This window comes from Cupressus sempervirens, chromosome 3, assembly GCF_028749045.1.
Source record: "Cupressus sempervirens isolate cs-2001-9-10 chromosome 3, ASM2874904v1, whole genome shotgun sequence".
In the NCBI taxonomy this organism is placed as follows: domain Eukaryota; kingdom Viridiplantae; phylum Streptophyta; class Pinopsida; order Cupressales; family Cupressaceae; genus Cupressus; species Cupressus sempervirens.
In genome coordinates, this window is record NC_143120.1 from 695,571,758 (window position 1) to 695,596,285 (window position 24,528).

Here is a 24,528-nt window from a genome sequence, read left to right on the forward strand (position 1 = left end):
AGAGCAAAGCAAGTACACCATACGGACAAGCGTCAAAAAGAATTTTGGCCGTACGAGCACATGTGGAGGAGAGTAGAAGGGAGTACGTTTGCCATAAAACAAGGTCGAGTGTAAGCAAGAAAGGAAGGCAGTAAAGAAAAACAAAATGTTGTACAACCCAGGAAGGATGATGTACGACCAGGCAAAAGACGGCAGGAAATCATAGGTGACCCACCGTACAGCCAGACAGGAGAAGATATTGTGCATGACACACCGTATGACTCAAGAGGCAAAGAAGTATCACCGTGAATAATAACCAGCTAGTGAATTGGACCGTATGGACTCAAGGAGAACAGAAGTTACTGCACCATACGACCTTAAGGAAATCATAAAGACCGTACAATCGTAAAAGAGACACCAATTATAAAGTAGTGACTATCAGCCGTATGGATATAAGAAGAGCCCTATAGCAAACAAGTCATCACTGCAAAACCGTACGAAAGGAGGCTTAGATTGGATACTGTATGGTGTACAGCCTATACAAAGGGTAAAGCTCAGGCAAACAACAAAGACCGTACAGCATTATGCCAACGCAACTAGAGAAAGCTTGACTGCACGAAAAACAAAAGGAACACCGTACAGTGTACGGTTGGCAGCTTGGAGGAATAGGAACACCGTACGACCCATTTCTGTATAGTCGAAAACTTGCGGAAAATTAGAACACCGTACTGCGAAGAAAAGCAGAGAAACATCTTCTGTACGGCTCAAAAAGGAGGAGGAAGCAGTGTACGGTGGTCTGTACGACTCAAAAAGAAAAAAGTAAGCATCATTCGATGATCCGTACGGCCTAGTATTTTAGGAAGCAAGAAAAGGTAGGAAAGTTGTACGGCCACCACATACGGTAGCAGTAGCAAGGAAGTCATACGTCGAAGAAGGAGAAGTGGAAACATCTTCAATACAAGAAGGGAGTCATTTTGTATGGTAGGAACTGGAGAGGGATAAAAAGATTGCAGTACACCAGTAAACGTAGAAGAAGGGTGATATGAGGTTCTTAAAAAAAAAAAAATGACAAATAAAAAATGTTCAGAATGAATAACGCATGATGCCCAAAGGAAGGGAAAGACATAAACAGGTAGTAAAACAGAAGCAATTGCCAGAAAGAGTGTGGGATTGGAAGAAAATCACAAAAATGGTGTGTTCCATGGAGTTTTGTGTGGGTTTGAGAGTGCTAATTTGGTCTTGGCGGCAAGGGCGTTGCCCCTCAACCCTGCCTTATATCGTGACAAGGAGCGTGCCTCGGGCGCTACCCCTCGACCTTGCTGGGAGCGATGCCCCCTAGATCCCCAGTTAGTTCAGTTATCAGTCGTGGGAGTGTGACCAGTTGATGAGACTTGGAGCTGCTACAGGCATAGTGTGCTAGAGGTGGAGAGATCAACGGAGCAAGCCTTTCGAGAGGGGTGATACGCTTTGAGGCATTTGGAGTAGGTGTTGGATGTGAAGTTGTCTTGGTGGATGCATAGAGAGCTCGGGAGGAGCTGATCATCTAATTGAAGACAGTAGAGCAACACTTGGCTAAGTGTACCCAGGAGTTGGAAGAGAAAGCGACACGGGTGGCTATCAAGGTCAGCTTGACTAAGGAGACAGTATTGTGTTAGCAGAGGCTACAGATGCAACGTGGTTTGGAGACTAGTTTGATGCAAGCACAGGACGAATGCGAAAGTGGTGTGACAAAAGCAGATTTATCTTGTAGTTAGTCAGTTAATGTATTCTGTTTTGTTAATCTGTCTTGGATATTTTGTAATTGTCGTCCAGAGACAACTTTTTCTTTTGGGGGGGATGATGTCGTCGATAAATATTGTGTAGTCGACGGGTTGATGTTGTCGGTAAATATTGTGTAGTCAACGGGTTAATGTCGTCAATAATTGTTATGTAGCCTACGGGCCCCTTCAGGAAGGTTATTCGGAATGGTATATGTACAACTTTGGATCATCATTGTAATCATCATGGTAAGCATTATGTAATCTCTTCAGCATATATGCGAATAATAAAAGGAGTACTACTGTGTTACATGTTTTTGTCTATTGTCTGTATGCATTAATCTATTTACCCCATACGGTAAACAATGTTATTGTGTCAAGTGCATAATTGCTCATTTCAGCATTTGAAGTTAATTATTTGGATAAGAGGTTTTAAGTTGGCAATTTTTTTATTATATTGATTCACACCCCCCCTTCTCAGTATAACCATGTGCTCTTCAAATAAATCCCTTAATCAATCCTTAATAAAGTGAAGAGCTTAATGCAGCAACTTGATTTCTTAGCTGAAGAATGGATTTCAAATGCACAACGGTGATCATAGAATCCTTAATCGATAAAGTGAAGAGCTAATGCAGCAACTTAGTTTCTTGGCTGAAGAGTGGATTCCAAATGCACACCGGTGATAATATAATTGATTGCCATATAATTGTAGAATTCAAAGTCCCAAAGAAAAGTATTGTGCCACAAAAAGCTATAGTCAATAGCTTAAATTGTTTTGCATAAGTATATCAATACCATCCAAGGCTGGGAATAGAATAATGCATGGGATTCGCATTGAGAGGTCTTGAGAGCTAATGGGGCCGATGATTTCTATGCATTTGATGGAGGTTTCTATTGATTAAATGCATAAAAGATTCAGTTTGCTATACAAGCATTTGATTAATTGATCTTGGTCTAAGAAAATGGAAAAATCATATTGCCACTCCTGAAAGACGAAGAAACTCCCCTTAAACCGAACACGTCTCCTCAAAATTCCCCTTCGTTTGCAGAAAGAAATCCAAATGGGTGATGGTAGAGAGAGAGAGAGAGAGCATCACTGTTTATCCAAGTAGTCTAAAAACCTATGTTACCCCAAGTTTTTGGGATGAGGGGACGGGGGAAAAGGATTTTCGGGACTTTTTTTGGGCTGAAATAGGGGATGGCAAGGGACGGCTATATATATATATATTTCAGAATTACATAACATTGTCACATTCATCATAAAAACATAATTTAAAATCATCAATTTCATTCATCAAATCAGCATAGAGCATAGCATCAAATCAAATCATTGTCTAAGAATACTAAAGTCTAAGAATACGAACATAGGATGACATCAAATGAGAATCAATCTGCTTAGATGGGCAATATATTAAGACTTTAGAGCCTTTTCTTGTGGGTTGTGGAGAAGAATTGAATTTGTTGTGCCAAATCTTCCTAGACAGGTAGCAGCCATCTTGTTTGGACCGTAATCACCTACAACAATGTATTTCTGGGCGATTATTGCTGCTATCAGAGCATTATAAAAGATGAAAATGATCTGAGTATTTCTCATGTAATAACCCCAATAGGTTATAACTTCTTCAAACACCAAAAATCTTTATACTTCAGTTGTTTGACATTTCGTCAAACACTTTGCAAGCAAGCTCTGATACCACTGTAATGACCCTCCTCAAATTTGCCCTCAAAAATGCTGATAAAAGCTCAAAGAATTTTGTCAAACACTTTGCATACAAGGGGTCATATGACTGATATAACTTTTCAGGTTGCTGCAATAACTCTTGTTTCGATTTGCATCAAAGAGAATGCTTACAAAGACTCCAAATTTGTCTAAACAATGACCTAACATGAATGTGCAACTAATTTTGGCAATATTCAATACAAATATGTGACTTAAACTACTTACAATATGCAGCTACAGAAACTAGTGATTATGACAAATACTTTGGATGCAACCTAAGATGGCATTATGCACTTACAACCAAGTGGCATTAATATAAACACTTAGTATGCAAAATTATGACATTGTTTATGCCAAAAAGAGAATTTACAGCCAATTGACATTTTGTCAAACAATTGGCATGCAAACTAATAAGTTGATCATCAAACTCTAGGTTTGCAATATAGATAGTCTAAAAATTACAATGCTCTTTCAATTGCAAAATCCTTGCTTTCCTTTGATCCCAATAATGCCAAATGGCAAACAAAGACAAGTACAATATGAAAATAGCGAAGTGCTGATGCTATATTTTGTACTCGGCTGAAAACCTACATTTCTCAGAAAATATGCCAAATGAGAAGTGAAGAACCTGATTGTGGATGGCTGTAATAATTTTCTACAATGCTGCCCCTTCTGCTTTGCTTTTTTCGATTTGCTTTTTCGATTGCTTTTTCGGATTCGCTTTTTTGAACTGCTTTTACGGATTGCTTTTTCCGCCTGCTTTTTCGATTCCGCTTTTTCGGGCTGCTTTTTTGGTTTGCTTTTTCGATTCCGCTTTTTTGGGCTGCTTTTTCGTATCTACTTTTTTCAAACTACTACCTTGTTGAATCTCAAGACCATATCTTTCAATGGCATCAAGATTTTCAACTTGAAGGTGTTAGCCGACTGGATGGTTCCGGCGGTATTTTGTATTTGTAGCCGACGGTCCAGCGATGTTTCTGTAGCCGACGGTCCGGCGATGTTCCTGTAGTCGACGGTCCGACGATGTTCCTGTAGCCGACGGTCCGGCGGTGTTTCTGTAGCCGACGGTCCGGCGATGTTTCTGTAGCCGACGGTCCGGCGGTGTTTCTATATTCTGTAGCCGACGGTCCGGCGGTGTTTCGGTATTCCGTAGCCGACGGTTCGGCGGTAAATAGTTTGTAATGGATAGAATAATTGTGGCCGAAGGACTCCTTCGGGAAGGTTCGGCAGTAGTATTTATATCCCGTCTGGGATCATTGTAAATTGTCATTCACTTACTATTGCGAATATTATGCTACTATTCTGCTGTTACTTTTTGTATGCGTTCATTTACTTTACCTGTATGGTAAACATTTGGCGCCGTTGCCTTATGAATCTGGAAGGTGGGAGGAATGAAGATTAATGCCAAATCAGCTTAACAAGGATCGAAATAAGGCGAAGGGAAAAGATGGAATCCGTATTGCGCAAGAGAATTTAATTCTAGCACAGCAAGCCAGACGCTGACGGAGATTCTAGAAGATTGCTGACGGAAACCGAAGTGCGGAGGAATTGTTGAAGGAGACTCGGCAGCGGGTAGAATTGGTGGAAGAAGCACGGGAGGAGTTCTTGAATTTGTGTTCGCCGAGGGAAGAAAATTCAGACGGAAGAGCATCAACTCGCACGGCTCGCGGTGCCGACGGAGCACGAGCGTGGAGTGACCTCTTCGTCCAGGATAGACTTCCGTGGGAAACAATTTCGGAGGATCCTCCATCTTCACCAAGGGTTGCAACTGTCGACACCTCCGGTGTGGGAGTGCAGACTACCGGTGTGGGAGTGCCGATTGCCGGTGTGGGAGTGCCGACTGCCGGTGTGGGAGTGCAGACCACCGGTGTGGGAGTTCAGCCTGCCGGTGTGGGAGTGCCGACCACTGTAGGAGTGCAGACCTCCAAAGTTATGGCAGGACCCAAAGAAAAATTACCGAAATTTGAAGGCGATGGTACAGTCGACCCCCTCCGACATTGTAAGACATGTGAGATGATCTGACGAGCAAATGGAATCACAGATGCCGACGAATGGGCCAGGCAATTTCCGGCAACCCTACGGGGTGTCGCGATTGATTGGTTTTCAGATATGGATCCGCAGAAGCTAGATACATGGGATAACATTAAAAAGGAGTTCTTGGCGGAATTTAACTCTTGCGGGATGATAATGAAATTGTAGCGAAAATTTTCAATACCAAGCAAGGGAAGCACGAAACTGTTCGTGTCTATGCCAGGAGATTGAAAGACTTAATAAACAAAATGGAAAGCAAGCCAGCGGACGGATTGCAGAAAAGGTGGTTTGTGGACGGCCTACGCTTGAAACTGCAGAGGAAAATGAAAATTGTGCCACCGTCATCATATGCCGATGCTTACAACAGAGCCCTCGATCTTGAAAGTGAACAGAAGACAAAGAAGAAGAAAACTAGCTCATCTGATTCTGATGACGACGAGCCTGCCGGCGATGATAGTAGCGACGACGAAGGCAGAAGCAAGAAGGTTCGTGCCCTACAGAAGGATATGGTTCGCATGATGAAGGAATTTAAAAACATGCAGAAGGAGCCAAAAGGCAGTGAGCTGTGGTGCACGGAGTGTAAGACAGACGGGCATACTAAAGGATCGTGTCCAAAGAACCAATTCTGTGACATTTGTCAAATCATGGGCCATTCAACAAAGGAGTGCCCCTTTAACATGAAGACAAGAGGATCTCCGCAGGTGTTTCTCACACAGGAGGCTTCCCCGTCGGGTAGTAGCGGAAACACGAATATTGCCGGTGCTACATCCGGAGGATACAGGAATAATAACAAAGGGCAAAATAATAACAATAATAATGGAAGTCGAAGTCGAACCCAGTATGATACAAACGGACAGTCGATTGTTCAATGCCGAGCATGTAATTTGTGGGGTCATTTTGCGCGGGATTGTACAGCGGCAAACACACCGAAATTATTATGCAGATGGTGCGGACCCGGCGATCACGAAGATTCCAAGTGTCCAAAGGCTGGAGTAAACTTGATCACTGTCGGCACGGATGTAGAGGAGGTTCTGGCAATTACACGGAGACAAGCGGAGGAAAAGAGAAAAGTGGGGGAAGTGCAGGTGGACATTGTAAAGGCATCGACATCTCAGTTGAAGGACATCACCGGCACCTTGGCAAAGAACTTAGCAGAACAAAGCATTGTACGACAAATCTTACAAACGGAGATACCGGTCAAGATAAGTGACCTCCTTCTCACAATGCCCCAGTTACGGACGGCTATTCTGAATCATACACCGTTTTCGAAAGCACCGGAGGACACACGAAGGAATAGTAGGGAAGTAATGACAACAGACCCAATGCTGCTGGCACTCACCTCTGGACGGCATCCAGCGGTCGTCGAGATGGGGATTTTGGGAAATGTTTTGACAGAGACAATTGTTGACGGAGGGTCCGGCGTGAATGTGTTGCCGGAGGATGCTTGGAAGAAGTTGGGAAAACCGACGCTGTGGCCACCTGCATTTCAGTTGCTCACAGCCGACCAACATAGAATCAAACCGTTGGGAATTCTGAAAGCGCAACCGGTAACAATTGGTACACAACCATTTTTATTGGATTTTGTGGTCATTCCATTAAAAAGAAAAGGCTATGATGTTATTCTGGGACGGGATTGGTTGGTGCAAGCAAAAGTAAAACATGATTGGAAACGCAATACCCTATCAATGGAGCGCGGAGGCAAAAGATTCATAATTGACTTGCACACGCAAATGGTTGGCGAGGAGGCAGCATTGTCAGATTCTGACAGTGAAGGCGAGAGTGATGATGAAGGAAAGAGGAGAATGGAACTGGATGAAGGAGTATTGAGACTTGACGGAGGATCGAATGACGACGACCTGGACTCGGTGAATGGCCTTTACCACTGGCAGATAGAAGACTACGAACTCTTTCCGAGTTGTAATATGCTAGGGGTCGACGAAGATGAGAAAAAGGAGGAAAACGAATGTCCGGAGGAATGTAGGGAAGTGGAAGAGGGAAAATCTGCCATGGCTAAAGCTGAGGGGAACAACATACAGTCTGAACACAGAAAAACGAAAAATCCCATTCTCCGGTACATGGTGAATAGACCGCGCGGAAAGAAAATGTTACATCGCAGCATAAAATTAGTGGAAGGGCACCGACAGCAAGGAAATAATCCAGTTGCGCAACAACCGCAGGCACAGTGGGCGACGGGGGTGGCACAGAACAAACGTAAGGCGTACAACGGTCGGAATGAAATCAAAGTGGAAAAGTTTAAGGCTAGATGGGTTGGACCATATCAGATTCGGAAGGTCGGCGACAATGGAGCGATCAGATTATCAACTTTGGACAGGCAGAAGGTACCTCCGGCAGTCAACGGATCCAAACTCAAAATACATGGTGCCAGGAAGACTCTGTCGTTGTCACAGAAGGAGACTCCCTCGTCGTTGCCGAATGGCGACGGTCCGAGGTAAACTTTGAGGTGCTTTGTATTTTTCTTGTTCAAAAAAAAAAACAAAAAAAAATTTAAAAAATAATTTAAAAAAAAATGGAAAAAATTAAATTAAATTAAATTAAAAAAATAAAATAAAATAATAAATAAAAAAATTAAACAAAAGGACCAAAAAAAAAAAAAACCTCCCACAGAAAGGCCCCGCGGGCATCAGCTGTCCGCGGCCAGCGAAAAAGGCCCGCGGACAGTCTGTCCGCGGGTTAATAAAGCCCCGCGGGCAGCCTGTCCGCGGGCTCTATAGAAAACAGAAGCCTTTGCCAAAAACCCCGCGGGCAACTAACGGTCCGCGGGAGAAGAAGATAAGCCCCGCGGGAGAAGAAGGTAACGCCCCACGGGCTCTAAAACAATTTCGTCTCCGACACTGGCCGCGAGTAAGGAAGGAAAGGACGCAGGCGGGAAGGAGATTAGCCACGGGTAAAGAAAGAAAGGCCGCGGGGCGAAAAGAGATTAGCCGCGGGTGATCTTCATGATATTGGGCTCTGTTTTTGTTCCCGATTCTGCCATGGCGAAGTTCTTGAAAACGCACGATTTGGTTCTTGCAAGCAGGCCTGTTTTGCTGTTGGAAAATACGTTGGATATAACAACAAGGATCTGATATTTGCAGCCTACGGGACTTACTGGAGACACATGAAGAAGCTGTGTGTGGTAGAATTGCTGAATAAACCATTTTTTTTTTGCATGGAGTCAGCGGGCAAGCGGAAGCCGTGGAAGAGTCTGTTGGCAGCTAGCATGGAGAAAAATTTCTGTGTGCAGAGGGATTTGTGGTGGATTGTTGAGGAAGCAGTTACTTATAAAAAAAAAAAAAAAAAAAACGACAACAGATTCAAGTTGTTCAGAATGAGTTACAGATGATGCCAAAGGAAAGGGGACGCATATGTGGTTGCCAGAAAGAGTGCAGAATCGACAGAAAATGACAGAAATGGTGTGTTCCGTACATTTCTGTGTGGGTTGTGAAGTGTTAATTTAGTCTTGGCGGCGAGGGGCGCTGCCCCTCGACCCCGCCCTGTACTGCGACTGCCCTAGGACCCCGCGAGGGCGTTGCCCCCTGGACCCCCAGTCGTGGCGGATATCAGTCGTGGGAGTCTGACCAGTTGAGAAGAGTTGAAGTTGCTGCAGGCATGGACTTTCTGTGTACCAGAGGCAGTGGGAGCAGGTGTTGGCTGTGAGGCTGTCTGGGTGGATGCGTAGAGAGCTCGGGAGGAGCTGATCATCCGGTTGGAGGCAGTGCAGCGACACTTGGCTTAGGGTACCGAGGAATTGAAAACAGAGAAAGCAACACAGGTGGCTATCAAGGTCAGCTTGAGGAGACAGTATTGTGTTAGTAGAGGCTACAGATGTAACGGGATGAATGTGGAAGTGATATGACAGAAGCAGATTGCTCTTGTTGTAGTCACTCTATTAATGTATTTTGTTGTTAATTTGTCTCAGATATTTTGTCAGTCGTCAGGAGACGACTTTTCTTTTTGGGGGGATGGTGTTAGCCGACTGGATGGTTCCGGCGGTATCTTGTATTCTGTAGCCGACGGTCCGGCGATGTTTCTGTAGCCGACGGTCCGGCGGTGTTTCTGTAGCCGACGGTACAGCGATGTTCTGTAGCCGACGGTCCGGCAGTGTTTCTGTAGCCGACGGTCCGGTGGTGTTTCTGTAGCCGACGGTCTGACGGTAAATAGTTTGTAACGGATAAAATAATTGTGGCCGACGGACTCCTTCGGGAAGGTTCGGCAGTAGTATTTATATCCCGTCCGGGATCATTGTAAATCATCATTCATCTACTATTGCGAATATAATTCTGCTGTTCGTGTTCTATTGTCTGTATGCATTCATTCTCTTTATCTGTACGGTAAACATTTGAAAAGAGATAATCAGCACAGGTGGCTATCAAGGTCAGCTTGAGGAGACAATATTGTGTTAGCAGAGGCTACAGATGTAACGGGATGAATGTGGAAGTGATATGACAGAAGCAGATTTCTCTTGTTGTAGTCACTCTATTAATGTATTTTGTTTGTTAATTTGTCTCAGATATTTTGTCAGTCGTCAGGAGACGACTTTTCTTTTTGGGGGGGATGGTGTTAGCCGACTGGATGGTTCCGGCGGTATTTTGTATTCTGTAGCCGACGGTCCGGCGATGTTTCTGTAGCCGACGGTCCGGCGGTGTTCCTGTAGCCGACGGTCCGGCGATGTTTCTATAGCCGACGGTCCGGCGGTGTTTCTGTAGCCGACGGTCCAGCGATGTTTCTGTAGCCGACGGTCCGGCGGTGTTTCTATATTCTGTAGCCGACGGTCTGGCGGTGTTTCGGTATTCCGTAGCCGACGGTTCGGCGGTAAATAGTTTGTAATGGATAGAATAATTGTGGCCGAAGGACTCCTTCGGGAAGGTTCGGCAGTAGTATTTATATCCCGTCTGGGATCATTGTAAATTGTCCTTCACTTACTATTGCGAATATTATGCTACTGTTCTGCTGTTACTTTCTGTATGCGTTCATTTACTTTACCTGTACGGTAAACAGAAGGGATTTCGTCTTTCAAACTATTGAGACATAATCTCTAGAAAATTTCCCAATTTCTTTGATATTTTCCCAGCCTGCTTAAAAAAAGCTCTTCCATTTCTTTTATAGTGTTCTCACAAGAGCTCCATCCTTCGTTTTCTCAATGTGGGATAAAACATAACTCCCTTTATGTAACTTATGACTCCAATGTGTTATAAAATAAAGGGGACTCTTTTAATTTAAATATTTCCCACAAACTATAGTCTATGCATTAATAAAGTTAAATATTTAAATTTAACTTTATAAAATAGCTTTATCAATGCAAAACAAATCTTATCAATGATAAACAAGTCTTCTTGCCGATTTTAAACAATTACCATCGACATACCGCTGCCACTGGATGTCCACCCATGCCCAAGATGACTTATAAGTATGCCCAGAGTTGCCTCAAAACCCCTCAGAAAGACCTGCAACTGAAACTATCTAGGCCAAATAGCCTCTAAGCCCCTTTAATGTCCTGGTTAGCCTACGGGAGCGTGGGGAAATAGGCTAACGACAACATCATGCTATGAATGCTAAAAAGGGGACATTACATCTCACCCCAGCAACAATCATTTCCAAGTCTGCAATATGGATATCAAATAGAAGTCTGATTTACTATTATTTTCAGGTCTGGTTTGTTGAACAAAAGTTTGAATTTTTAGTCATAGTTGGATGCTAAGTTTGCAATGACTTCCAATGTGTGAGGCCTACGAATGGGCAAAAAATCACCATTTCTAAACGTTTTGAGTTAAATTTTATTTTAATATTGGAAACTTCAAGCAGTCCCTAGGATAGACAGGAAACGGCTATGGAGTCCCTGGGATAGTCAATGCCAGTTGTAAACACATTGACCGTTTCCGAAGCTTCGGGACGCATTTCTGATTTTCTTGCTTGGGTGGGGATGGCTTAGAAATGTTTCCGGCCAGCCCCAAGTCTCGAAATGGGGACGGTTTCCAAAACTCAAGCCAATTAACTCCTAGGTTGGTTATAGGTTGTTTCCTTGATGTGTAAACCTTTGCTTAATTGCCAACTAAATATAGTTGACTGCCTTTCTTGCCTTCAGAATTATCCTCCTATAGAAAGAAACATCAAATCAAAAGGTTCCTCACAAAGGAATGTATTTGACCATTTACTCTGAGTGGTGGCTAGTAATATAGTAATGATCATCTCCACTCCAGAAATCTTAATTTTGATTTACAATGTGCTACTGCTATCCAATCCTATTGGAATGTGACTGAATTTTGGTGTCTTCCTCGTTGAGTTGGGTTTTATTCCTGACTGGAGACTTGATACGATTATCTCTGTATGTTCACTGCCAAATGTATTAATGGCCTTTGTTGTCTATAATACTTTGCTGACTGTATATCTACTTATTACTGATTTGGCTTTTTAAAGACTCTTTTTATTCTATGCTTGATGCTGGTTGTGTAGGAACTGAAGACTGGGATTATCAATTCATTAAGGTCTGAATGGCTTTCATATATTAATCTCTAATTGAACATTAATACTCGGATGATTATATATCAATTGAAGATTGTATAAGGCTTTTGGATTGTATACAATTTCCCATTCAGTATTTTCTTTTATGTGTTGACGTGGATTCTTAATTTTTTATGTTGATTGGTTTGTTTCCTTCCTTATTCTCGAATCTCTCTATTCGCCCAATGCATTTCCTGGGTTTGTTTGGGTTCGTTAGTACAAAAACATGTACAAATTATATATATATATCTAAACACACACATACATTAGAAGCACAAGTTAAGATTTCAATGTCACACAATATCTTAAAAATATTTAACCAATCATGATCATACCATCATAGCATCATATTAACATATGCTCAAGTTCAACATCAAAGATTCAAAACATTAAAATGTCAAGTGATAAATCATTGTTAATCCTGTAATATACTAAGAGGGAGGGGTGAATTAGTGCCACTGTACATCTAAAACTGCAAACAGATATCTTTCACAATATGCAACATGCAATGAAAACTAATGTATAATAGTAAAGTAAATCAAGCATCCACACATGAGACAAAATAACACCAAGATTTTTCACCTAGACATCGTTGGTCATTTGTGGTTATTGATTCCCACCATAGTTTTCCCTATTCACCGCAACACAATTGTCGTCACAAATCGATCTTTCTTCTCCTTTTATACTTGTTTTAAATCAATGGAAAAACCCTAAAACATATTACCATGGGTTGGCTCCGCAAGCAATTCAAATTTCATGAGCAAGCGCAAATCCATTGATTTTTGTGCCTTGATGTTGGCCCAACACAATCCAATAATAAAATAATCCATCCTTTGACTTTGACCCTTTGGATTACCAATTCAACATAACTAACTCTATCAATCACTTTGTTCTACTAATTGACACTAATTCAACTCACTAAATCTCTATTTATACTTCACTCTAGATGATGTGATTCAAAACATAGACTGATATGACTCTGATGACACTTTCGTATCAACTGCACACTCTAAAACATTAGAACTCCTCATCACATATCACTAATTTTACAATTGGCTATCCAATTACTGGTACACTAAACACTTCATAATTCTGATTGTTTGATTTATTCCTCTGTCGGTATGGCTGATCCATCAACTCCAAAAACATTGTTGCTAGCAATGACAACACTATAACAATCTTCCATGCATTCTAATGCCAACAACCTTCCCAACCATAATCATTATGCCAACAATCTCCCCCTTTGGCATTGATGGCAACACTTAGTGAAAATTTGACTAAATTTCCAAAATAGCAAAAATGAATCGCTAACCACTAACCAAGAAGTGACTTCCCCAACAATTAGTGAAAAAATGACTAAGTGTCCAAAATGGTAAAAATGAATCACTAACCACTAACCAAGAAGTGACTCCCCCTCAATTGATGCAAACACACTATACACGACTCGAATAATCTAACCACTAACACCCGCTTACAATTTTTCACTGCTTACTACTCCCCCTTTGACACAAATGACAAAGGTATGCAAAATGTCAAAAATGTTTACCAATATATACGTAGACCCTCTTGAAAACATCTGCAAAATTTGTCTTCAAGACCTAAAGATCATTGTCCCACTTCTTCAATAGATTTCCCATTATAACTATCCAACCTCTTAGCAAAAATGCTAACTCTTCTAATGCATCAACTTGACACATCTGGTAAAGCTAGGACTATCGTTGCTTCCTTTAGACCTTTTTGCAACAAGACCATCTTGGGAATCAAGTTGCTCTGCAACTCTACCAATGTTGCAATCTTTTTTTCGTGCTCGTTACTAAAAGTCATTAGCTTATGATTAACTACTACTGACACTTCAACATTTGTAGTTGAATGGGCTGCCGGATCAAAATTAGCTACTAACTTCAACTCTTCTTGTATGTGAACCTTCCTTTTCTCAAGATCTTGCACAAACTTTGAAAATCACATATTACGGCAGGTAACTTACCACCTTCCTTTAGCGCCTCCTTTACTTGGTCCAACCTTCTTGTCAAAGTGGCTTTGTCTAGTGCTATTGACTGAACCAATTTTTCAAATCTTTTATGCTCGTACTCCTTTTGGACTTACATTGCAGGTACCTCCAAACTTTGCATTTGCTCACTAGTTGCAATCACGAATTTGACCAAATGTGCAATAGGTGTTGCACATCCATCATTATCAACTTCTAGCATTAAATCTGTCAACATCCCTTACTGATTGGATAACTTGAACATCCATCTTTTGTTCCTTTATCATTTGTTCATTTGCCTTAGATTGCATAGTTGTGGCAATCTCCATCAACTTAATTGGGCTCATGATATTCATATCGCTAGGCCCTTGAATGGTTGGTATGTCGTCATCATCATCGTCAACACTCTTCTTTAATGTAGATAAGATTTGCACTATGACTTCCTACTCTTTCTCCTTGTCTACAATACCTATCTCAACTTGTTCATGCTTTTCTTTTCACCTTCAATTTGTACATCATCAATATGTTCTTGCACATCCATGTGCTCATCACCTCTGGTAACAACTTCTACCAATACCTGTAGTTGTTCCTCGATAGGTACTCTTGTGTCATCACCAATAATTAATTCTTCCATTACCTAATCAATGCCTATTACCTCTGGCACTTCCATCTATACATTAGGAGCATTGAGGATAGGGATGTCTCTATAGTGACTTTGCCACTTCCAAGTTTCCATACTTCCTCAGCATGAGTAACCTCTATTTCCTCTAGTTCTAATTCATCTTCAACCGCATGAACTTTTTTTGGTTCTTCCACTTTCAAAAATGTCTTTAATATAACTCTTGTCTCATCTTGGACAGACTGAGACTTGCCACTCAACAATTTTGTCAACCTCTTCTTGGTCTTAAAGGTCAGTCTAGTCTTACCAAGGATTTCCTTGATCTCCTCAGGTCACAACTCTAGTTGTAATTTGTTACATCCCAAAATTTTGCTACATTTAATAATATTCTAGCCGTTGGAAAATTTCATGTGAAGTTAGTTGTTCGGTAAATTTTGTTAAATATAATAGTTCTTGTAAAATTGGTTATATTAATAAAATTATTGAGATATTCTGATTCATGAGAAATGGAATTGCGATTATTAGTCAATATATCATGTGGTTTGTTAGTAAGCCGTTAAGATGAAATTGGAAGAATGAATATCATAGAAATTTAGAATGATTATGTGATATATTTTATTTTTAAATTATGGAATATGTTATTACCAAGAACCATTTCCATTTTGCAAGAGCATGACAATGAAGGGGAAGTGTTACCAAAATAAGAGTTAGGAAGGGGACACCCAAATCCACCGTCAGATTGAAAGGTATGAACTTAACCAACTAGACCAAGGATTAGAACGGCTAGACAATCAAGAGAGTATAAGGACTACCATGAGCTATTCAAATAAACAAATAAAAAAAAGAAACATTATAAATGACTTAAATAACAATATTACCTTCATTATGTATTGACTTTTGTGCTCTGTGCAAGCTATCATACCTTGGTATAATAATATCTCATCTATACTGATACTTGTGTGGGTATGAAATATGTCCGTATGTATACACATACATACATGTGTGTGTGTGCGCGAAATAATCACTAGCGTATACATATATATGTATGTATGCATATATATACCTACATATCATATGACTTAGGCAAGCATGAATATATGGGAAGTGATATTCTTATACCAAAATATGTGTTATATTTCTTTTGCCCCTTGCTTTTATATTCTCTTCCTTGGCGAGGGCATGGTCATTTATTAGTTTGCTTGAACAACCTTATTGCATTTTGTATCCGTCACCTTGTGGCATCGAGTTAACAGTTTTGAATGTATATTCCTTTTTGAAATTTTTAATGATCTTGCAACGTTCATGCCACATCAATCTTGATTAACCAAACCATCACGGGAGGTCATATCCATCTTGGCTGATACATGTTTATTTATGCTTTATGATCTTGCGGGGGAAAAGTCTCTCTTGTTCTTTGATCTCTCTCTCTCTCTACAAATTATTTCCGAGCATTTAGAATTTTGCTACACCACAGTATAGTGTTATATGCGAGCCCTCTTAGAAGTGGTTATCCAAAATATATTGCTAGAGCTGAAGCTCGTGGGTTTGAGCTGTAATTATTCATCGATCTATTCAAAGGTCTTGGTGTTCGGTCATACTGCAATTTTCATATTTGTCAGACCGACATCGGAAATCAAGTCATGCTTTGTGAATTCCTTTGTAATGATTGTGTCTTATCTTTTGTTTATCATATGATTTTATCAGCTCTACTATTAAGTTTCACTACCTATCTGCAAGTTCAGAGTAGAGCATATTTGGATCTATGATGATCTCATTTTGTTTCATCTATATACTCTGCGAGTGTGATATTGTGTTGTGCTTTTCTTTTATAAATGATCTAAAATAAAGAAGCACCATACAGAGGCATAGTCGATATGTCCTTGAGATGGAAGACTCTCTCTTGATATGATAAAACAAAACTAAAAGCATATTGTCTTATGATGCCATAGGCCGATAAAGGCATGATGTATGGCAAAGGAATAAGATATCATGAAATCCTGAGATTTAATATTAACTTCCTCCAAGTATTAAGGACCATCATGGTCGAGCTAAGGGAGGAAAGAGAAGGAAAATCCTGCAACGAAAGAGGTAATTAAAATATGTATAAATACTTGAAAAACAAATATAAAAAATAGCTCATGGTAATACGTTTGCTTTTTCTTGTTGTCAAGTTAAGCGATGGGTGATTGGGCACATAATATGCACATCTAAAATCCTTGGCTAAGGTAGTTAATGGTGTTTACCACCATGATCACATGAGGTCAAGATGCCAACAATTGTAAGATAGGTTGATTGGAATGTGACCACAGCCTCGACAATTGACTAGTCGACACTCTAACACCAAGATGCTCAGTGGCTGGATAAGGGTGTCCTAAGCCAACTCCCAAGGTAGGGAGGGCCTTTCTCGTTGGAGATTGTGAGGGGATACTAAGGGTCTACGGTTGGGAGGTTAAGCCCATGGCAATGCTTCTCCTCTCTTCCCGATGCCAAGGCTTGCACAACTTTGTGCCATCAACTGTTTTTACTCTGGTAATCCTTTTAAGTTTCATTGTATTCCTTGTTATATGTTGTTATCTTTAGACTACTTATTGGAAATGGTAGTTAAGAACTGATTGTCAAGGGAGCTATTAGTTAAACTGTTTGTTATTTTCTATTTATATGCAAATCTTGAACATAACTAGATCGTATCTCCTTTTCATGTGCAGTAGTTGGGTAACTAATCAAATTGTATCTCTTTTCATTTGGTTAAGAATTAGATTATTATTTTATTTAAGAATTAAGTAGTTTCTAAATTTTTTAGTATGTTACATAATTGCACTAAGACATAATGAGTTCTTTGTCTTGCTTTAGTGCAATCTTCCATCTTGCTTCAAGATTATCATACAAAGACATGGGAATTCAACCTTGCAGTTCAATTAGAGCTTTACTTAATCATACTAAAAACTACAACATCTTCAATCTCCTTTTACTCATCCTTATTGAACTTATCATATTATTTATTGACTTCTACCAACATAACCCATTTTCTAACTTATTCTACAATCTAATCAACATCAACAAACTTTGTCATGTCAAGCTGAAAAGTCTTCACAATAGGAGCATCGACTACCTTAGACTTATTTCCAGTGGCCTTCATCTCTTTTTGTCATTCTTCCTTCTCCCTCTTTTCGGTAGCCTTTACCAATTCATATGCCTTCTTTCCTTTAGAGGGCTTAGGCTTATCAACCTTTTCCTTTCTTCTTACTGGTGACTTTACAGGAGAAATGGTTCTCCTTCTTGATTGTTGTGTGTTTGGTTTGCTTGTCAATTGGAGCTCTACCAATTGTTGAAGATGTAACTTCTTCAACTCCGCCTACAACAGTTGATGTACCAACTTATTGTGTTTGATACTAAACTCTTACTCTTATCAATTTACTGCTTAGTAAAACTTTTTATTTATGGAAAATTACGCCACTTCATAAATTTCTTCTCAATAACTAGTTGATTTGACTGGCTAGAAACTTCCCTATATTTCTCATCAATTGTCCCAAATTTAGGAACACTTGGGTTTCTAGGTTTAGACATTAGATCTTCTACATAGGTTGTCAACAAATTTGCCTCTACCTCATAGCCCATAGGCATAACCCATGATGTTTTTGGTTCAACTGCTTCAATCAAACATGTATTTGTATCTACCATGAAACATATTGTATCTTTATATATTTCAACAATGGCTAAGGTGATTCTCTCTCTTTGATGCATCTCTTCCTAGAAACTCTGTAAGTATCCCAAAACTTCACTTGTAAAGTTGTTTCAAAGCATTCTAATACAATTTTTTATCTGCAATATTGCCCGTGTGTCATTTGACCATGTGCTATTACCAACACCGGGAAAGAAATTATGGAAATAAAAGAACAGGCCCATGAGTAGCTGCTTGAATTTAAAGGATTGTCTTTTATCCTTTTTGATCTTTTCCATATTGAGACTAAATTGGTCCCTCATAATTTCACAAGGATCATAATTTGCATTGTCTTTTAGCATCCGATAAGCAATGAGAATTACTATAGATGAAATGTTGTTCATCCTGCTGAAGTAATAGACCAATTACCAATTACCATAGAAGCAAACTTCACTACAAGATCAACAATATCATTTATCGTCATTGCTCTTTTGTCCGGTCTCGATTTGGTCAATTGGATAACCTCACCTTGTTGTGCACTTCTTAGGTTTGATACCTCACCAGTAGCACAAAATCCAATTACTACATGCATTGCCTCCTTGCTGATCTGGTAGGGTCAATCTAACCACATAAATTGATTTTGTACACGACTCAAAACATATCTCACCTATTCATCCTCAAAATCCTTCGAGAAATACACCACATTTGAGAAACCCTTAATGGCAATAACCTTGTGTTCATTTTTCAGTACCAAATCATCACCACATAACTCCTATTATAGATTAAGATCATTGTTGCCCCTGACTTTTCTAGTTTAAAATGGATGTAGTCCCTTACATCCTCCACATGCATCACTCCATAGAGCATGCTAGATAGGGCACCTACCAGATCAACCTCAATTGACTTAAATGGATGTCTTTTGAACTTCGACCGAGGCCTCTCAATGACATCAAAAACAAAAGATGTAGCCATGGTGAAATTAACCGATGTAAGCCTCGTGATTCGATAAATACCTTTAAACCTTTGAAACTAGGGATCCTATTAGCAAACTTGAACACAACTTGCAATTCTACACCAATCGCTAACAAATGCTTCTCCCGGTCACTTAGATCACCTTGATTCGCACAAATGATCACTTTAGTAGCTTCTGGCCTGCTCTTTGAATGTGTAGATGATAAATGAAGCTCAAAAGACCTTTTAGCTACTTTAGCAAACTACCATTTAATGCATCACTAGTTGAGTAAAACAATGCACTAAACACCTAAGATCTTGCTTTTGGTAAAGTAAACCTTCATGCAATGCAACCAAACTTCACAAAATACCTCAATACATCATTATGCATCTAAATATGCAAACAGATCTTACCACGCATTCTACTAGGGGGGCCAGAGATTCATTTGACAATACTTTCTCCTCCTAAGCCAAATGCAAGCTTAGTTTGTAGATGAATTCTCTACCCTTGGTGGAGATGCAAACCCTTCTGATGGCTTGCTTTGATCCTTCTTCAACTATTTCTGACTCAACTAGTTTCTGGTCACTTCAACAGTTGCAATTCACTTCCCCTTCTAACCATTTAGCTTGTTCACCGGTTGGTTCACTTGGTTATTCCTTGACCTATAGAACCTTGCAATAAGACCAATCTTATGACAATAGAAACATGTCATGCCAATAACTCTCCAAGGTCCAACATTACCTCTGTTTGTCCTCGATTTGAAGTTAATGGCCATGTCCCCATAGTTGTGGCAATGTGAGCATGTAACACTACCAATTCTTATTCAGCTAAGGACTTTGTCAATTCACAAATGACCTTTAATTGTTCATCTTTGTCCTACACTCACTTGCTTTATGACCATACTTATTACAATTGTAACAATGACTATCAAAAGCATTAGATCTATTTCTGCAAACCCTAGCAGTATGACGTCCCATCTCATGACAAATACAACATGTATGAGTGCTAGGCCTATTCCTACAAACATTTGCAGCATGTCTCAACTTGTGACAATTGAAATATACAGGTTTGTAGGCTTTCTTACTAGGACTTCTCTTGGGTACCTTAGGTGGAAACTTAGCATCTTGCTTGGCTTTCTTAGATCCAAAAGATTCTTCAACTTCATGACTGGTATAGCCAAAGCCATATGTCTTGCCATGCATTCTATCTCTTGATCTGATCATCAAATTTTGCAAAACTTTCATTGAATTTCTTTAAGAGATCATTAGCAACTTTTAGTTCTTCTTGCAGCCTCATATTCTCATTGACTAGACTTTCATTACTCCTTAACAGATTGTCAAGCTCCTCTCTAAGATCTTGTTTCTCTTCATTGGTCTCATGTAGGTGCGCATACAAAGCATCGACCTCCTGTTCAGATTTGAAGAGCTCATCTGCCTTTGTCTTCAGAGCATCCTTTGCAACCTTCCTTTCTTCCTCTGTTGCTTTCCTTGCTTCCATCTCTTGACTCATCTAAACGAATAAAGCTTTCATTTCCCTTTTGATATTCTTCTTATTCTTATGTAGTTGCTCATTCTTTGTGACAAAACCTCCAAAGCCTCATATTCTTTAGATTCATTGTTGTTATATGCTTCTAGTTGATCACAAAGTTCTTTCCTCTTATCTCTTGACTTCTTGAGTTGTTCCTCCAACTACTCAATTGCATCCTCAACTTCTGCAAGCTAGTTCTCAAGTTGTCTCACAGACCTAGCTGACTCTATCTCTTCTTTAAGGATCTTCCTCAGATTGTTACACTCCTTCAAGGGAACTTGTGACTTTGGTACCAATTGTTAATGGTATAAGGCATTAAGAGGGGAAGGGGGGATCAATATCACCACAAATCTAAAACAACAAACATCTTCCACAATATCCAACATGCAATTAAAACTAATGCATAACATTAAAGTAAATCAAGCATCCACACATGAGATGAAATAACTCCAAGATTTTTCACATGGAAACCCTTGGGAGGTGGGAATTAGTACCCACGAATCTCACTACTACAATAATATGTTTTCCCTATTAGAAGCAATTTCATTCACCTAATTAAAGAGTATATTACCTAGTTAAGAGCTATGACAAAACCTATTAGGATCTACCTGGTTAAGGGATTTTATTAGAGGATTTGTTCTTCAAACCTATTATGATCCTGCTTACCTTGTTAGGAGTGACCAAGTTAAGGGATTTGACTTGCCAATTTGTTAGAATCAACAAGTGAAAGTGACCTACTATAGCACTCTAATACTTGACAAATCCAATGCACTTCTGCTCAAGTGCTTTGTTTTGAATTGCTTTCATAACATTTTTGCAATATCACCACAATTCATCGCAACACAACTGTCATTAAAACTCAATCTTTCATCTCCTATACTTGTTTTAAGGCAGTGAAAAAACCCTAAAATTTATTACCATGAGTTGGCTCCACGAATAATTCAAATTTCATGAGCGAGCACCAATCTATTGATTTTTGTTCCTTAATGTCAGCCCAACATAATCCAATATGAAAATAATCCATCCTTTGACTTTGACCCTGTTGGATTATCATTTCAACATAACTAACTCTACCACTTGCTCTACTCTATTTGCTAACACCAATTCGACACACCAAATCTATGTCTATAATTCACTTTGGATGATGCAAATCAAAACATAGACTAATATGACTCTAATGACGCTTCCATATCAACTACACACTCTGAAACATCAAAACTCCTCATTGTACTATCATAAATCCTATAATTGGCTATCCAATTACTAGTACACTGCACACTTCATAATTCTAATTGTTTGATTCCTTTCTCTACTAGTATGGTCGATCCATAAACTCCAGAACACAATGTTACCAACAATGACAACACTATAATGATTCTTCATGTATTTAGATGCCAACAACCTTCCTAAACATCATCATTATGCAAACAATCATAACATCAAGTTCAAGTATCATTTTTTCAAGTTCAACTAATAGATTAAAATTTTATTTATATTCTTCTTCTCATTAGCATTGATTGAGTCACAAACAAAGCCAAGGCCAATGGGATCAATTGTACCAATAACATTATTCATGTCAAAATCTTCATATTCATCAGCCGCAAGTTAAGTGAAAGCCAACATAAGCCTTTAGAATACACTTTTTAGGGTTGTGGATGTTATATGGAGCCAAATCAGAGTCGAAGGTTCAAAGTTTTTCAGCCTGGACCGCCTAGGTCCAAACTAGGCGTGGTCTGGTTTGAACCACTCCCTATGGGTCGGACCCTATTCGGATCCACAAATGAACCGTACTAGAACCACAGACCAATTCATCCCATGGCCGCTCCAAGGGCTCTTAGGGGTGAACTAGACATCTTAGCTCTCTGTTATGGATATTTATCTCCCCCCAATTCTTGTGTGGTGAAGGAAGTGACAATGTTTGTGACCTATTTCCATCAATTGTCACCTAATAATATTACTATTTTCTATGTTTCATATGTTAAACATATTTAGTATTTTGGCATATGGTATTTTTGGTAATTATTGTATTAATATGAACTATGTTATTTTTATTATATTTAGTATTTTTTATTTATATTTATATTTATAGTTAATTATTTTAACCATATGTGGTAATTTTTTAAAATATAATATTTATACAATGGTAATATATGATTTATATTTATATTGTAATATAAGATTAAATATTTGTATTATTATAATATATGATAATAGATCGAATATACAGTATTTATATTATTTAGTTATTTATTTTATATTTAAAATTATTAAAACTTATGTTGTTCAATTCTTATTTATTATTAAATCTTACATCAAATGGGGACATCACAACTCCCTTTGACCACGTTTCACATATTGTCAACCAAGGAGCAACGTTACTCCATCTTGCACAATATGGTGGGAAGATGGGGTTACTACCACCAGCACCTCAATAAGAATAAGAAAGTTGACTTATAACCATATAGTTAGGAAGTGATTGCTAAATCATGTTTTTTATATTACTCAATCTTGATTCCGAATATATCTACACATATGTAAATAAGAAGAAGCGTTCACATGAACTGCATTGACTATGTGTACATATATTTATGTACTTATTTATTCATTTAATCACGGTAGTAGGAATGTGAGAGCATCTATTTATATATAGATCATAGTAACGTGAATCGGAATCGTATCGGAATCGGCACGGCCGAATCGAATCGTGAATCGCCGGTGAATCGGCGATGAATCGGCAAATTTGAAAAAACCCTTTAAATGTAAAGATTTTAACAATTTAAGACTTATTTCATGCACCCTTTATTGAATATAACTTAAAAACACTATAACATCATCAAATAGAATCTAACATACATAAACATGAAACATAAAATCCATCACATACGTAACTATGTTATCATTATGTACTAAAATGTAAATTGTATGCTAGCTGAAGTAAATAAAAATCAAATGATCATAATGATTCAAATCATAGAATCAGTAAGATGAAATCATGAAGATCTATAAGACATCAAATCATAAATGTATGCATAAATCTAAGATGAAGATCCATGAAAGTTTGAAACATATGTCTACCAGTGATTCAGTATCACTATCAATATCTATACAGTGTAAACAAAATATAAAAACAAGGCTCCAGCTCAAGCCTCATCATCCTCATCATCATCCTCTAGCTCTGCTGCATCCTCAACCTCAGCCTCTGAGTATCCAGTTTGCCTATGAGAAAGGCGTGTAAGGTAGGTCCTAGAGGACCGCCGAGCCATGTCCCCTGCATGGGCAATGGGCTCATGAATAACGTCGCTAGGGCCTGCGTCTGTGCGTGCGCGTGTGCGTCTACCAATGCCTGAACGTGCTCTAGCTGCCTCCTCTGCCCTAGCCACAGCCTCAGCCTCTACATCCACCTGGTCAACCCACGTGCGGTCTTCCTCAGTGAAGACTGGGTCCACGATCTCTATGCTCCACTCTGATTCTGGATCAATCTCCTCTAGAATGATCGGAGAGGAGTCAGTGCCCAAAATCTGTCTAATCCTAAGACGAAGGTTGTAATGAACAAAGACAAGATCATTCAACCTCTGCACTGTCAACCTGTTTCTCCTCTTCGAGTGGATGTGCTCGAACATGGACCAACTGTGCTCACATCCAGAAGCGTTGCTCGGCTGACTCAGAATGCAGATGGCAATTTTTTGAAGGTTTGGGGTTGTGGCCCCAAACATTTGCCACCATCTATCTGAAATAAGGAAAAAATAAAAACAATTAGTCTCATTTACAAATTACAACTCTAAAATTAATGCATTATATAATCA

At 39.4% G+C, this 24,528-nt stretch overlaps 1 protein-coding gene across 14 annotated transcripts in view; it reads right to left on the reverse strand.

The window, feature by feature from the left end:
- Positions 1-24,528, reverse strand: part of LOC149568641 (pentatricopeptide repeat-containing protein At1g71210, mitochondrial-like) — a 108,852-nt gene that overhangs the window by 48,892 nt on the left and 35,432 nt on the right. The window lies entirely within an intron of this gene.